Source organism: Leuciscus leuciscus, assembly GCF_965113295.1.
Source record: "Leuciscus leuciscus genome assembly, chromosome: 1".
Taxonomy (NCBI): domain Eukaryota; kingdom Metazoa; phylum Chordata; class Actinopteri; order Cypriniformes; family Leuciscidae; genus Leuciscus; species Leuciscus leuciscus.
In genome coordinates, this window is record NC_138725.1 from 10440383 (window position 1) to 10457558 (window position 17176).

The window sequence follows — 17176 nt, forward strand, 5'->3', positions numbered from 1 at the left end:
ACTCACTTATAAACAAACATTTTTATTTTTAATTTTTTTAGCCTATCGTGCGTCTACTCTACACCCCTACCACTAAAAAACCTAAAAAAACCTCATAGTTACAACGCGGACTGTTGAGCAGACGCGTCTCAAGCCTATTAGTGATCCAACGCTGCATACTCTTAAAGGTTACGTCCACGGATCACGGCTGAACGCGTCTTCTCCACACTCACTTACAAACAAACTTATAATATAAATTAGTATTAATATTGATAGCATCACTGGTAGCTTCGTTGCTAACTCACTGTCCATCTGTTAAAATGGCGAATATATCAGATGTAAGTAGTCTACCGCTTGGTGCAGGTGAGGACACATTTGAGCTTCACGCACTGCAGTCTGAGCTGGAAGCTGTTGAGAAACAGATCCACAACCTTTTATTGAGACAGGCCGAGCTGAGAGACCGGTGTTTGGCTCTTGAAACATCACGCGCCGATGCACACAAATCAGTGTTTAACGTTACTAACCCGCTGACTCCGACCGCGTCTACTCCGTGCGTTCCTCAGCATCGGTCGCGATCAGCCATGGTCTCGTTCACTCCGGCTCCAACACGCCACCACGAAGCCTGGGTGGTTCCGCAGCGGAAGACGCGAGTCAGGTTTAGACCAAGACTTTCTCCGACCCTCCCGGTTTTCGAGTTATCGACACAAAACCGCTTCTCCCCTCTACGCGAAACAGAACGCGATGCTGTGATCATCGGCGATTCCATCGTTCGGCATGTACACGCTACGTTAGGTAAAAGTAAGGTGCAAAGTCACTGCTTTCCTGGTGCTCGTGTTTCTGAAATCGCTGCTCGCGCTCCCGAGATCCTGAACGGTGACGAGCACGTCGGAACTGTGGTCCTGCACGCGGGAGTGAACGACATCAGGCTGCGCCAGACGGAGATTCTGAAGAAAGACTTCAGGAATCTAATCGATACGGTACGCAGCACATCGCCTGAAACAACGATCATTGTGTCAGGACCGCTTCCCACGTACCGACTAGGGCATGAAAAGTTCAGCAGATTATTTGCGCTAAATGAATGGTTAATGTCATGGTGCAATGAGCAGAAACTGCTCTTTGTAAATAATTGGAATCTGTTTTGGGAGCGTCCTAGGCTTTTCCGTGCTGATGGCTTACACCCAAGCAGATTCGGAGCGGATCTTCTGTCAGATAACATCTCCAAAATGTTAAATACCCTTTGACTAGTAACCAAAAGTCCAAATCATAGTCTCTGCTGCACCAATTCAACTGATATAAATACTAGTGTAGAACATTGCATAGAAACCGTGTCTATTCCTCGTTTAGTGAGATCAAATAATAAATCTAATGCAGGATCTAGGAAAAATCTAATTGTTATTAAAACAGAAAATGTTGCTATTAGTAAACAAAAACTATTTCTAAAGCTAGGTCTTCTAAACATTAGATCACTCACACCTAAGGCAGTTCAGGGCTCTAGAGTGCGACCAATTTGGTCGCATATGCGACCAAATTTTGTAAGTGTGCGACTAACATTTTTCCTAAGTCGCACCGGTGCACCTAACGTCCTCGCATCCGCTGCCTCTCCACGGACGTTTGTTGGCGTTTGTTCTCCTTTGACGGAACTCACACTCTTCTCTCACGCGGTGCCACAGCTCGCACAACACGACAGCCCTGCTTAATAATGAGTGACGACGGAGGACAGAATTAAACATTCAAACGTAGCCTGGTTACACTTAAGGTCTGTTATATTAGTCTGATTTTATTTAAATTTCGGCTTCCAAAGATTATAAAAAAATATATATTGAGGTAAACCCATTAAAAACTATCTAACTACGCGCAACTTCTTCCCTTCGCAGCATTAGGCGGTCATTTCTCCCTAAAACTCAGAATCAGAATCAGCACGATCAGTGATTGTTGTAAATGCAGTCTAGCTACTGTTGCTAAATTGCGGGACGCGTTTAATAACTGAAAGAGATATTAAAAACACAAAAATCTGCGCAAGAGATGCTGTTCGCATGGCGGCGCGCGCTCCGAAACAGACCGAGACCGGCCGAGACAAGCAAATTATACTTTCGGTTTCATGTGCAGATTGTGCGCGTCTAAACGATCAATTGTACACAAAAGCGTGTCAATTACCGGCTTTGAGATTCACTAAAACAGTTTATGTCTTAAATGGACGTAGTTATGGAAATAGTTGGGAGAAAATGGTGCATCAGTAGTAGCCTATTAGATCTGCATTCTGCACCCGGTCTTAAAGGGGCCGCAGTCTAATAAACATGTTGACGATTGCGCCATTACTGTAAATCAAACAACAAGAGAAAAATCACTCACAGCTCTTGAAAGAATAACTTCAGCTTTAATAAGCATTAATCTATTTATGATAAATTTTACAGTGTTATTTTACATTTTATTACTTTATTAGATTTCTTTTTAGACCATGCCTGAACAGTAATGTTGATAGGCCTTCCTGAAATTAAAGCACTGTGTAGGCCTATATAAAGTGTATCTTTGTTTAATTGTTTATCTTTTGTTTATCTATTGTTTATCTTTGTTTGTTATATATAAAACAAAAAGAACCATAAGAATACAGTTAAAGTACTGTATCGATAAGCAGTATCGGTAAGAGTAGGAATACCGTTAATAATTGTGCTTCAAAAAATAAATAAAAGTTTTTACCTACACCTTCTTGTTTAAATTCATTTACATAATATATATGAATGTGTATAGAGCGTAATAAAAAGGTGACCTTAAAATTGTGGCGTTAAAGGTGATACAGCCGAGGAAAAATTTGGGTGCACCCAAATTTTGTGCTGGTGCACCTAAATAAAAAAGTTAGGCGCACCAGTGCAACCAAGGCAAAAAGTTAGTCTGGAGCCCTGCAGTTATTGTAAATGAAATAGTCACAGATAATAGCTTCGATATACTTTGCCTTACTGAAACCTGGCTTAAACCAAATGATTATTTCGGTATTAATGAGTCTACTCCTCCTGGATACTGTTATAAGCATGAGCCCCGTCTGATTGGTCGTGGCGGAGGTGTTGCAACCATTTATAAAGATATTCTAAATGTTACCCAGAAAACGGGTTATAAGTTTATTTCATTTGAAGTACTTGTACTAAATGTTACGCTCTTAGATGTTAGAAAAACATCCCTATTATCTCTAGCCTTGGCTACCGTATATAGACCGCCAGGGCCTTACGCTGATTTCCTAAAAGAGTTTGCAGATTTTCTCTCAGACCTATTAGTCAATGTCGATAAAGCATTAATTGTTGGAGATTTTAACATACACGTAGATAATCCAAATGATGCGTTAGGAGCTGCGTTTACAGATTTATTAAATTCATTTGGGGTCAAGCAAAACGTCACCGGACCAACACATCGTCTTAATCATACACTCGATTTAATTATATCACATGGAACCGATCCAACCGATATAGATATCATTCCACAAAGTGATGAAGTCACTGATCACTACATGGTAACTTGCATATTACGTACTGCTGTAATATGTCATGCGGCGTCGCGTTATCAACCAGGCAGAACAATCCTCCCATCCACCATAGATAATTTCTCAAATTGCTTATCTAATCTGTCTCAGCTGCTGCCTGAACCCAAACAAACAGATGAACTAGAAGAACTAACTAGCACTATGAGCACCATTCTCTCTAGAACATTAGATGTGGTTGCACCTATTAAATTAAAAAAGGTCAGAGAGAAAAATAAAGCACCATGGTATAACAATACTACGCATGTTTTAAAGAGAGAAACGCGTATTTTAGAGCGTAAATGGAAACAAACTAATTTAGAGGTCTTTAGAATCGCGTGGAAAGACAGTATGTCACGTTATAAAAAGGCCCTAAAAGCGGCCAGGGCTGAGCACCTCCGCAAACTAATAGAAAACAACCAAAACAATCCAAGGTTTTTATTTAACACCGTGGCTAGACTAACAAATAAACAGACGTCACCCGAACAAAATATCCCGTTACAGTTCAGTAGTAATGATTTCATGAACTTCTTCACTGAGAAAATAGAAAGCATCAGAACCACAATTGTAAACGTTCAATCTTCAATCGCGCCTTATAATTCAGCTTCAATTATCACCCCGAAAGAACAATTACAGTGCTTTACAACTATAGAACAAAAAGAGTTAAATAAACTTATCACTTCATCTAAAACAACAACATGTTTATTAGATCCTATACCAACTAAACTACTGAAAGAAGTGTTACCTGTAGTGGAAGATCCTCTCCTCAATATTATTAACTCGTCTTTATCTTTAGGTCATGTTCCAAGAACATTTAAACTGGCAGTTATAAAACCTCTCATTAAGAAACCACAATTAGATCATAATAATCTAGCAAATTATAGACCCATTTCAAATCTTCCATTTATGTCTAAAATATTAGAAAAAGTGGTGTCCGCTCAACTGGGCTCTTTCTTGCAACAAAATGATATCTATGAAAAGTTTCAGTCTGGATTCAGACCGCATCATAGCACTGAAACTGCGCTCGTTAAAATCACAAATGATTTACTTTTAGCTTCTGACCAAGGCTGTATCTCAATACTAGTTTTACTTGATCTTAGTGCTGCGTTCGATACTATAGATCATACATTACTCTTAGATCGACTACAAAATTATACTGGTGTTCAAGGACAAGCACTAAGCTGGTTCAAATCATACCTATCTGACCGCTACCATTTTGTCTATTTAAATGGAGAAAAATCGATCATAACTCCAGTAAACTATGGAGTGCCGCAGGGATCTGTATTAGGCCCTCTGTTATTTTCAATATATATGATGCCACTTGGAAATATTATAAGGAAACATGGAATTAGTTTCCATTGTTATGCTGATGACACTCAAATATATATTTCATCACGGCCGGATGAAAACGCAAAATTTTCCAAATTGACAGAGTGTGTTAAAGATATAAAAGATTGGATGACCCGTAATTTTCTTTTATTAAATCCAGACAAGACAGAGGTAATACTTATCGGTTCAAAAAACCGCCCACAAAACCTCGCACAATACAACTTTAACATCATAGGATGTCCTGTTACTTTATCCTCTACAGTAAAAGACCTGGGTGTTATACTCGATTGCAACCTGTCTTTTGAAAATCATATTTCATATGTTACAAAAACAGCATTTTTCCACCTTAGAAACATTGCTAAGCTACGTAATATGCTATCAGTTTCTGATGCAGAAAAGTTAGTTCATGCATTCATGACCTCGAGACTGGATTACTGTAATGCTTTACTAGCTGGTTGTCCTGCATCCTCAATAAACAAGCTACAGTTAGTCCAAAATGCCGCCGCTAGAGTTCTTACTAGATCAAGAAAATATGATCATATAACACCGATTTTATCATCACTGCATTGGTTACCTATAAAGTTCCGTATTAATTACAAGGTATTGCTACTGACCTATAAAGCCCTAAACGGCTTAGCTCCAGTCTATTTAACGGATCTTTTATCACCCTATAATCCATCGCGCTCTTTAAGATCACTAAATTCAAGGCTTTTGGTCATACCTAGGATATCCAGAACCACCAAAGGAGGGAGAGCATTCTCACATTTGGCTCCAAAACTCTGGAATAGTCTTCCTGATACTGTTCGTTGCTCAGACTCGCTCTCCCAGTTTAAAACTAGATTAAAGTCGCATCTCTTCAGCCAGGCATTCATATAATCCTACAGTTCAAACTACAATCCGGCCTCTAGCTCATAAATGCCAGAGGAGAACTGGCCCCCGACTGAGCCTGGGTTCTCCCAAGGTTTTTTTTCTCCATTAGGTCACCTGATGGAGTTTTAGGACACCATTAGGTCACTTGATGAAGTTTTTCGGTTCCTTGCCACTGTTGCCTTTGGCTTGCTCAGTTGGGGATATTTTGGGGATATTTAATTTAATTTTATCAATCAATAAATTCCTCTTGAAACAAACTTTGTTGTATTATTTTAATTTAATACTGTGAAGCTGCTTTGATACAATCTGTATTGTGAAAAGCGCTATACAAATAAACTTGACTTGACTTGACTTGATCATGGTTGTATCTCTCTATAAGTGTTACTCGATCTTAGTGCTGCATTTGACACTATCGACCACAACATCCTTTTAAATAGACTCAAACACTTTGTTGGCATTAGTGGAATTGCATTAGCATGGTTTAAATCATACTTATCTGACCGTTATCAGTTTGTAGCAGTAAATGAAGAGATGTCTTATAGATCACAAGTTCAGTATGGCGTACCACAAGGCTCAGTACTAGGACCGTTGCTGTTCACTCTGTACATGCTACCATTAGGAGATATCATTAGGAAGCATGGCATTAGTTTTCACTGTTATGCTGATGATACTCAGCTCTATATTTCTTCAAAACCTAACGAAACTTACCAATTCACAAAATGAATGCATAGCAGATATAAAAAACTGGATGACTAGTAATTTCCTACTACTTAATTCTGAAAAAAAACAAAAAACAGATTCTAATTATTGGACAAAAAAAAGTCCTCACGTAATAACCTAGAATACTGTCTAACACTTGATGGCTGCTCTGTCAAGTCTTCGTCGTCGGTGAGGAACATGGGTGTGCTCTTTGATACCAATCTTTCATATGAAAGTCACGTGTCTAAAAAGATCTAAAAGATATCTAAATTACGCCATATGCTCTCAATGAAAATGCAGAGCAATTAGTTCATGCGTTCAAGACATCAAGGCTAGATTATTGTAATTCTCTACTGGGTGGTTGCCCTGCACGCTTAATAAACAAACTACAGCTGGTCCAAAACGCAGCAGCTCGAGTTCTTACCAGAACCAGGAAGTATGACCATATTAGCCCGGTTCTGTCAACACTGATGTCCCTATTAAACATCGTATAAATTTTAAAATATTGCTGATTACTTACAAAGCACTAAATGGTTTAGCTCCACAGTACTTGAGCGAGCTCTTAACGCATTATAGTCCTTCATGTCTATTACGATCTCAAAATTACGGGCAGTTGAAAATACTTAGAATATCAAAATCGACTGCTGGCGGTAGATCCTTTTCCTATTTAGCACCAAAACTTTGGAACAATCTTCCTAACATTGTCCGGGAAGCAGACACACTCTGTCGGTTCAAAGCTAGACTAAAAACACATCTCTTTAACCTAGCATACACATAACACATTATAGACTTCTATAATTCAATGTTAGGCTGCATAGATAAGGTCAGCCGAGACCGGGAACACTTCCCATAAATCCGGATGTACTCGTTACATCATAAGAAGAATGGTATCTACGCTAATATTAGTCTCTGTTTATCCCGAGGTTTACCGCAGTCCGTCGGATCCAGGCCGTATCCAGATCTGATTAAGGACCAGCGCCTGGACATGACAACAACGCAGTCCTGAACTGTCAACTAGTCTTCTCCCCTATGAAGGCCTCCTTCCCTTTACCTCTATACAGATAAAACGTTGTCGGGATAATTCCGGTTCGCGTGGCTATGAAGACGCGACGACAATTTCTGTATTATAAATCTTTAAGGCATAAAAAGTAGTTTGTTGAGAGTTGATTTTGTGAAGGACAACACGCCTGCGCACATATTCAAACACGCATACGTCAACGCCCGAACACGTGATACACATATGCGTGCCTTCTGCATTTTCCCGGATTTGTGTTTCAGAGGTTTGCGCAGAGAAAACGGGTAATCATTTGCACCTTCGAACCTATTTCAGGGAGTGCGTTCTCGAGACACTAGGCACTTTTTTGTGCGGATGGGCAGCCGGAGCGCGTTAAAGGGCACCTATTATGGAATTTTGAAAATTACCTTTCATGTAGTGTGTAACATAGATCTAAGTGAACAAAAACATCCTGCAAAGTTTTATAAATGAAAGTTCACCGTAAAAAAGTTATTGTCTCTCAAAAGTAGGAGTCGACTCTGAGTCAATTTAATGAATCGTTTTTCCAATGAGTAATTTTCCTTTTCGTTGTGACGTCAAGACGGAAAAATTTCAAATTGGCCGCGCCCACTCATTGCGCACGCACGCAGACACCAGGGAAAACTTGAAAACATCATGTCGACAACAAAACGCTGTGTTCTGAATTGCGAATCAAAAGCGATCTTTTTTCACTGCCCAGGGACTAGCATGTGAAGAATCAGTGGCTAGAGTTTATATTTACAACTATACCACGCAAGTAACGTTATAGCCCAAACCTTGTGTGTTGTGTAAGTTACGATCAGCGCAGCTTCTAGGTCTGTGAAATGTTAGTCGTTGTTATTGGATTTGTCAAAGAATAGAGCACAACCTTGTAGTACTGCAGTGCTTTGTGACACCTTGAGGCTGAGACCAGCAACTCGCCCTAGGGTGCCGGCTTGGGACCTGGCAATAGTTTTGGAAGGCCTGTCAGGGACTCCATTCAAGCCCCTAGATTCGTTCTGACTTTCAAGACCATCTTTCTTCTAGCTATTTCGTCCCTCAAAAGAGTCGGAGACCTTCAGGCCCTTTCGGTTTCTCCCACCTGCCTTGAGTTTTCACCCAGGATGGTCAAGGCATTCTTATACCCTAAGCAGAGATGCGTCCCGAAGGTGCCGACCAATATTCCGAGGCCTATTGTACTGCAGGCTTTCTGTCCTCCTCCGTTTACTTCTTCAGACCAGGAAAAACTGAATCTCGTGTCCAGGGCGAGCACTGGATACTTGTGTCCACAGGGCTGCCCAGTGGAGAAAATCAGATCAGTTGTTTGTCTGCTTTGGATCACCCAAGAAGGGTCTTCCAGCCTCTAAGCAGACAATCAGCAAGTGAATAGTTGAGGCTCTCTCTCTTCCCTATCTCCCTAACTATCTCTTCCCTTCAAGAGGTTTGTGATGCGGCGGGTTGGTCCTCGCCGCTCACATTTGTGAGATATTATAGCCTGGACTAGTGTTGTCACGGTACCAAAATTAAAGTATTCGGTACCAATACCAGTGAAAATCCACGGTTCTCGGTACCAATTTCGGTACCAAAGCTTAATTTAGATTAAATTTACATAATTATATTAAAGTGTATATCACAAAGATGGAAACTGTAGTATTAAAAACACTTTAAAATAAGATTCCATTTGTTAGATAACATTAGATAAAATGACCTAACAAAAAAAACAATAGTTATATACTGTCGCAATTATTCTCCTTTAGGGGTTAATTTAAAAATACATTTTTAAAATCAAAAGTTAACATTATTTCTGTTAACATTATTTAATGCACAATGAATGAAGTGAACAAACATGACCAATCAAGTGTTTTGTATTAAATAACATTCACAAACATTAATTAATGTTGTAAAAATATATTGTTCACTCAATGTGTTATGTTAGATAACGCATTAAATTATGTTAATGAATGGTATCTTATTGTAGCATTACCAAACTATACAGGAGATAAAATATGTTTTATTTGACTTGACTATACTTTTATTTAATCCAAAACTGTATTCATATTTAACTTTAAAAGGGCTTTTTAAACCTGCTAAGAGTTATCCAGCCAAGAATAAGACTAGAACTGCTTTTCTGACGGACTGATATTAATGACGGCTTTTTATTTCTCATCTCCATAAATATATCTAGTAGTAAAGCTAATGCAAGGGCTAGAAATCAATTAATAGGCCTATGTCACACTTCCTCGTCGTCATGGAGAGCGTTTGTACTCCCGTGGCGTCTGTCGTTGCTATACATCCATGAACGCACATGGAAAAGCGAGCGCGCCGCTTCTATTATGAGCGCGCTTGCCGCGCGGCATTTGAAATAACGTATCTGCACGCGCAAAAACATCAGCACCACATCAGCAGCAGCACCGCCGATCGCCATCAGCGCTTTTATGAAGAGGACGCAACTGCACGCGCTTCGGGCATGCACGCGCATCAAGTACCGGGTTTGAGAAAACCTGGTACCGTGACATTTAAAAAAAAATTTGTACCGACTTGGTACCGAAGTACCGGGTCTTTTGACAACACTAGCCTGGACCTGGACGTATCTTGCCGACAGTTTTACATACAGGCAATTTGGCATATTGGGAATTCTTGTTCCCAAAGCGTCATTGATGCAGCGCGAGTTCCCTCGAAAGAGAAAGTCTCAGGTTACCACTGTAACCCTAGTTCCCTGAGAAGGTAACGAGATGCTGCGTCGCCCTGCACATACTTCCTGCATCCCTGTGATCGACTTTGCTTTGGCTCTCGAAGCTAGCGCCGGTTGCACAGGATGTGCTTTTATCCTTTAAAAGCCCGTGACGTTCCTTCTTTCCAATGGACTAGTTGACATACGTGCTTCAGACGCAATCACGTAGGGGCGTTCCCAAATCATCATCGACGCAGCGTCTCGTTCCCTTCTCAGGGAACTAGGGTTACAATTGTAACCTGAGACGTTTTCTTTGTAACAAAATACTGTTGAAAAACAAACAGAACTAAACTACATTGTGGAGATGATTCGAGCACTAGGGGTAGGAATCTCTAGGCACCTCACGATTCGATTACGATTCAGAGGGCTGTGATGCGATGATAAAACGGTTATTGATGTATCTTTTTTCTATATATATTCTTTTTTTACTTCCAATATATTTTATTAATTAAACAAATGGAAGTGATTTGACAATAAATGTAGCGATAGAGTTTGTAATTCGCTTTTCTTTTTCCAAGTTGGGTGGAAGCTTTTAAAGTTGTCCTGGTTTCTGATCAGACGTGTGGTTTATAAAAGAATTATGCACCGAATTTGAATGCTTCCAATTAGATCTCGCTGCGATGTTATTAATTCTGCTGTGAATTCAAACGCTTTCTCACTGGATCTCCCAGCGCTGTGTAATAACAGTATAGTGTGATTGAGATCGGACCACGAATAAACCTGTTCTGTTTCATTTGATGTTTCTTGTATGTAACAGTAGATTGTAATGCAGAGGGTGCCAGTCGGATTTCTCGCTCAACCATCATGCGTCTCTGCCTTTCGTCAATATTTCGTTATCAATGAACATTTCCGAAATCGGAAATTGATTTTTGACATTTGTGATTCGATTCAGAATCGTCAACATCGCGATGCATCTAAGAATTGATTTAATCCCCCACCCCTATCGAGCATGTTGAAAATGATTCTTCAATCAAGTTTTCTTGCATCTACGATTAAATGTAAATTAAATGGCTACCGTTTCATACTGAGGTAACTGAGGCTTACTGTCTACTGTAAACCACAAATGATATATTGCCTATTCCACATCTCAAGCACAGGCATAACGCTTGCCACAAAGAACCGGCAAAAGTAACGATTATGCGTGAGTCTGTCAGTGTCGGCTGCAAACAAAGTTGGTGATGCTGACTCGCCATCCTCGCAGCACTTAGTGAACGGGCCTATAGAAAGAAATGCACACTTCATACGAATTAGCCTACATAAGCAGAGAGTAGGTCAGTTCTTTTCGGTTTGAATTGTTTTGTTTAAAAGTACACATTTCAAGCTTTCTATACATATTTCTCAGGTCTGTGAGGCAAGTATAGCTTATACACTGAGTTTTTGTTTATTTATGAGGCGAGCTCCAGTTCACGCGCCGGTGTGTCCTGATTATATTGTCTGCTATATTTGCTTCTTATTTATTAAATCCTTAAATTAAGTTACAATTTATACAAAACGAAATTCACTATATACGTATAAGATGAGTAAGATCATAAGATGCCCAATATATCAGGAGACATATGGGGAGGGTCAGACATGATTTTGACCACTTAAGTTTTGATTTGTAGAAAGCCTTTTCGTTAAGAATTTTGCCTTCTCACATGGTGACACAGGTTCGTGGATCTTAGTGTTGTGATTTCGGTTTCATGACGTATATCGCTACAGCCCTAATCAACACTTATTCAACAAGTCATTCGGGATCACCAGCAGATCAACTCACTTTATTCTGAGTGTTTGCTGTTAGAAACACATTATTTGAGTCAGATAGATGACAAAAGCCTATTAAACTGCTCAATTGAAAGACAATACTGTCATTTCTCACACTATGACATGGATAAAACATCAATAATACATTTTACACCATCATGACTATAAGTTTGCGTGTGCACTCGCAGCCTTTTGTTCTGTGCAAATGTAAGTTGTAATATTGTGTTTATTTTGTGTAGGCCTATTTATATCTGATTTATCTCATACAGGATGCATTTGGTTAAGAATTAATGTAGTAAAGTGTATGGTATTGCACGTACAGTAGGGCTGGGCGATAAAACGATAACGATATGTATCGCGATAGACACGTAATCAATATCAATAAAAAATGCGTTCAATAAAACGTTCAATAATTTTCTTTTCTTTTAAAAAAACAGAGGTTGTGAAGCAAGTTTGGTTGCATGAACAAAGGCACTCACTCTCTGGTAACCTAGCAACGTAGGGAGTGTGACACGCTAAAGGGGTCGCACACCGGACGAGAAGCGCAGCGCCACGCCGCGTCGCGTCTAGTCTAGGACAACTCGAGGTATCGCACACCGGACGCGCACTTTCTCAGTTTATGGCCAGCAATATTGTTATGTTTAAGGACATTAAGATCATGTTTGTACTAGGGATCGACCGATATGCATTTTTCAGGGCCGATGCCGATACCGATTATTACAGATCAAGTAGCCCGATAACCGATATTTTGAACCGATATGTGTCTAGTGTAAAAATTTAAATTAATGTCAAAATTAAGAATAAAAAGGCCTCTGACAAAGACTCTCTTTAAATTATTTTAACATATCTTTAATTCTGAGAACTATTCATAATAACAACATCATTAATAATAACAACAAACATAAAAAGTAGTGGGAGCATCCAAATAATAGAGGTGACTATTCTGTACGCGTGTGTGAAAAGCAGGTGATTAGCTGCAAACAGAGGTGGGACAAAGTCATTGTTATGCAAGTCACAAGTAAGTCTCAAGTCTTTGCCCTCGAGTCCCGAGTCAAGTCGAGTCAAAGATGAGGCAAGTCCCGAGTCGAGTCAAAAGTCAAAGCCAACAAGTCTCAAGTCGAGTCCAAAGTCCTACCATTTTAGTTTCGAGTCATTTCAAGTCCTCTTACCACAGAAATAAAATGTATACAAATCATGTACGTCTGTAAGATTTGTATTTATTTAAACCTCTTTTTATACAATGACATTAATCAAATACAGTAAAAAACAGAAAATTAAATTTTCACAAAAAATGCTTGTATTTCAACAGCATATTGCACTAGAACAATGCACAGCATGCAGCTTCAGTCCTGTATTGTATTAACCTCATATTGCAAAACAGTTTAACTTTCAAATAGACATGGGTCGTTTTAGCCTAAACCTTTTTAAACATGTCATCAATAAAATCCTCACTCCTCAAAATTATCACTTCTGAAAAACTGGACCAACCTGATAATATAATTGGAATGCGTGTTGCAGTGCGTATGCGGTGCAAGACCAGCACGCGCAATAGTGCTTTCACATATGCTGCGTTTGCAGTGCGTGATCCGCGGCTGTACCACAAATACATACTCACTATTTGTATTTCAAATCCAGAAGTTATTAGCATCTTTTATTTAAAAAAAAAAATTGTCAGCATTGCGATTCTCTTTGTACACACGTATACACTCTTTAATAGACGTATTCACGTTTAAATACAATTTAAACAACGTATTATTTAATGCATTACTCTTATATAATTATATATTAAGTTGCTCAAGCAAGTGGTAAAATATTTAACCATGTACTTATATTAAAATCGCATAGCCTACATTTTAAATTAAAACTTAAAATTGACAAAAACAGCAGACTCATACTCTTTCTTTTGCATAATTTAAATCTTTATACAATAAATCTCGCATGTCACAAAGAACTTGTTTTTCCACCTCCACGAATGAGACGAGTGTTATGTTGCCTTGTTGAAATATGTATTTTCCCTTGATTTAGGCTACCCCGGTCTTAACGTCTCAGCATTGCGATTCTCTTTACACATATACACTCTTTAATAGACGTATGCACGTTTAAACACAATTTAAACAACGTAGGCCTATTATTCAATGCATTAGCCTACTTCTACTTATATTAAGTTCCTAAAGCAAGTGGTCAAATATTTAACCATGTAGGCTACTTGTATAAAAAAAACAGCCGACTCTCATGTCTTTTATTTTATATTTAAATTAATACAATAAATCTCGCATGTCACAAGGAACATGTTTTTCCACCTGCACGAATTAGACGAGTGTCGTTCATTATGTCGCCTTGTTGAGGTAAATTGTAGTTTTCCTTGCTTTACCCTGGTCTATAAGTGATTATAGTATTTAATTAATCGCGTTTATGGTGAAATTACTAAATTTTTAGGTCAATCTGTGTTCATTTTGACCACGAAACATGCGCTGTCACTTTAATTCAGCGCGTGCAGCACATGTGCAGCACAGCAGAAATAGACTCGGTGCGGAAACGATCTCTGCACTGCTGTATACGCACCGCACCTGGAACGGATCGACGGACTGCAACCGCGTGCAGTGTGAAAGCTCTAACCTGTTAACATGGGTACGGAAAAAAATACGCACCGCTGGCGCATACGCACTGCAAACGGAGTTTGTGTGAAACGGGCGTTATATGCTGTCGAATCAAAACAACGTGGGACTACAGTGTTTGGATGTCGTGCAGGCAGCGCGCGCGCTCGCTGCATGCATACAGCTGGTGCACATTTTTTTCACAGATGCAGATAAACTGAGAGCGGCGCGGCCGTGTGGACATTTTTTCCCCCAGTTTTCATGGGAAGTAGCAAGTCTTCTCGAGTCAAAAGGCGCAAGTCCAAGTGAAGTCACGAGTCATTGATGTTAAAGTCCAAGTCGAGTTGCAAGTCTTTGTACATTTTGTTGAGTCGAGTCTGAAGTCATCAAATTCATGACTCGAGTCTGACTCGAGTCCACACCTCTGGCTGCAAATAAAATGCTAAATATAACATACACACACACATACAGTATGTATATATATATATATATATATATATAATACTGTACTATATATGTATGTGTGTGTGTGTATGCATGTTATATTTAGCATTTTATTTGCAGCTAATCACTACACCTGCTATTGCATGCATAATGTGAACATTATTCATATGAATATACCAAGAAGAATTGCATTAAGATCACATACAAACCATATTGTAATAGTGTTTTTTTTTTCTTTATTTTTGATGTGTGAAATGTTTGTTTGACTGTTTATCACGACGATACAAACTAGGAAGTATACAGGACAGCGTCATCCAGAAACGTGCAATCAATGTGAGATTATTGACAACTAACGTTATTCGTCAAATGAGAGAGCGCGGCCGCGGAGATAGATAACTAATCAGGGATAGGGAGCTCGCGTCGCGGGCGTCAGAGCTCGCGCTTGATGCCCTTTCAGCTCTTCAAAATTGCATAATGATAATTCTGAATCTGTGACAAATTATTTTGCAATCATGTGACGTGAGAACAATGCAATATTTCTCCAAATATGCGCAATTTTTTGACTAAAAGCCCAAACGGAACGGACACTGATGTTCAGTGAAGCGATGTGAACAACACAAAAACCGCAGCAGATGTGAGTGAATTCATTCGTGTTGATAATCTATTCACAATATAACGTTAAGTTGGCCGAATGGTGAGAGAAGTACGTTTTAGTTTCACTAGCACTGATGTGAAGCTCCGTTAAAGCATATCACTGCAATGACGGACACTGACCGGGAATTCACAGTATAATAACTGAACGGCGCTTGTCATCATAAATCGATTAGGTGTTTTGCAACTTCAGTGTAATGATTTAATGCAACTTCAGGAACGTTTACTGCTTTCTTACCTTCGAGAGATAGATAACTGATGTGTGATGATGATCATTGATCACTGAAGCAGCTCCTGTTAGCAAGTGCTTTCGGTGTGAGAGCGGAACATTTTCCAGCCGCGCCAGCCGTATTGATTGGCCGGACTTGTGACTCCCAACAAATCAGATGGTCGATGGGCGGGGCTTAGTCTAGGACACAGAGCAGTGCGCTCTGACTGAGGTGGCTGGATCAGTGCCAGATCGCGCATTTAAAAAAAAATTTTTTTATCGGCAAATCGGTTTTTAAAATGGCCGATACCGATAACAATAAAAATGCTTAATATCGGCGCCGATAATCGGTCGACCCCTAGTTTGTACTATGTTATGATTGTACTGTACAATTAAATACAATAGTTGCTGAGTCTGTGATCTGAACACTTTACCTCAGAGTGTCCGTTAATGAGAATATCACCTGAAAATCCGATAACATCAGCTATTTTCATTCCACCAGCTGATTTCTGTAAATGAATGTAAAACTGAATGCATATAGCAGCACAGGGTGAAGTCAGTATTAACTATGATTTGAGATAAATAAATGTAAATGTATTATAAACTTATGTAAATGGCGCTCTGTGGCGCGGCAGGATTTTGAACAAGGTCCTGAGCCGTAGCTCACTCATAGAGAAAAATGTGTTCGAATATTTAAGACGTGGTGCTGCACTTCTCGTCTGGTGTGCGACCCCCTTAACAGCCAGTCATGTAACAGTATCATGTTTGGTTGCGCCATATCATTGTCTCGTGTTGGATTCTTCAGTAACAGAACTGGCGTGGAGTGATAAGTGGAAAATGAGTGCCACAGCGAACGAGGAAATTGTCCTGGTCCTTATTTTAAATAGGTCATAAAAAATATCAATAATTATCGATATCGACCGATATGAAACGCTTATATCGCGATACAATTTTCATCCATATCGCCCAGCCCTAACGTACAGTGTACAGCAATGCACGACTAATAATGACTATTGGACTGTCATATTACATAACATTATAAAGAGAACAATATTGTAATAAAACATTTATTATTTGGATTATTTGGGTTTAGTTGCCGTGTCGCGTTGCTCCAGAAATAGCACGTCCACAACATAAGTAATTCTGAATGGCACGTAACCCAGTGATGGGAATAACGGCGTTATAAATAAACAGCGTAACTAACAGCGTTATTTTTTTCAATAACGAGTAATCAAACTAATTACTGTTTCCTCCGTTACAATGCCGTTACCGTTACTGTCACTAAAAATGCGGCATTACTATAATTGAGCTCACTGAAACCGTTTTCACCCGAGTAGGCTCTCTCTCAGCCACATGAGCTGCAAAGTTTTTTCTCTGGTGTGTGTGTGTGTTTATGAGGCGCCGGACTGGCTCG

The 17176-nt window shown here is 39.5% G+C and overlaps 1 protein-coding gene across 3 annotated transcripts in view; it reads right to left on the reverse strand.

The window, feature by feature from the left end:
* The window catches only part of LOC309489790 (uncharacterized protein), a 36364-nt gene that overhangs the window by 12974 nt on the left and 6214 nt on the right, over nucleotides 1-17176 (reverse strand). The window contains exon 1 of one of the 3 annotated variants that reach the window (XM_082158699.1): nucleotides 6033-6604. The exons of the other annotated variants lie outside the window; for them this stretch is intronic. The gene's annotated coding sequence lies outside the window, so the exon portion shown is untranslated. Of the gene's footprint in view, nucleotides 1-6032; nucleotides 6605-17176 lie in introns of those variants that run through there. 3 annotated transcript variants of the gene reach the window in all.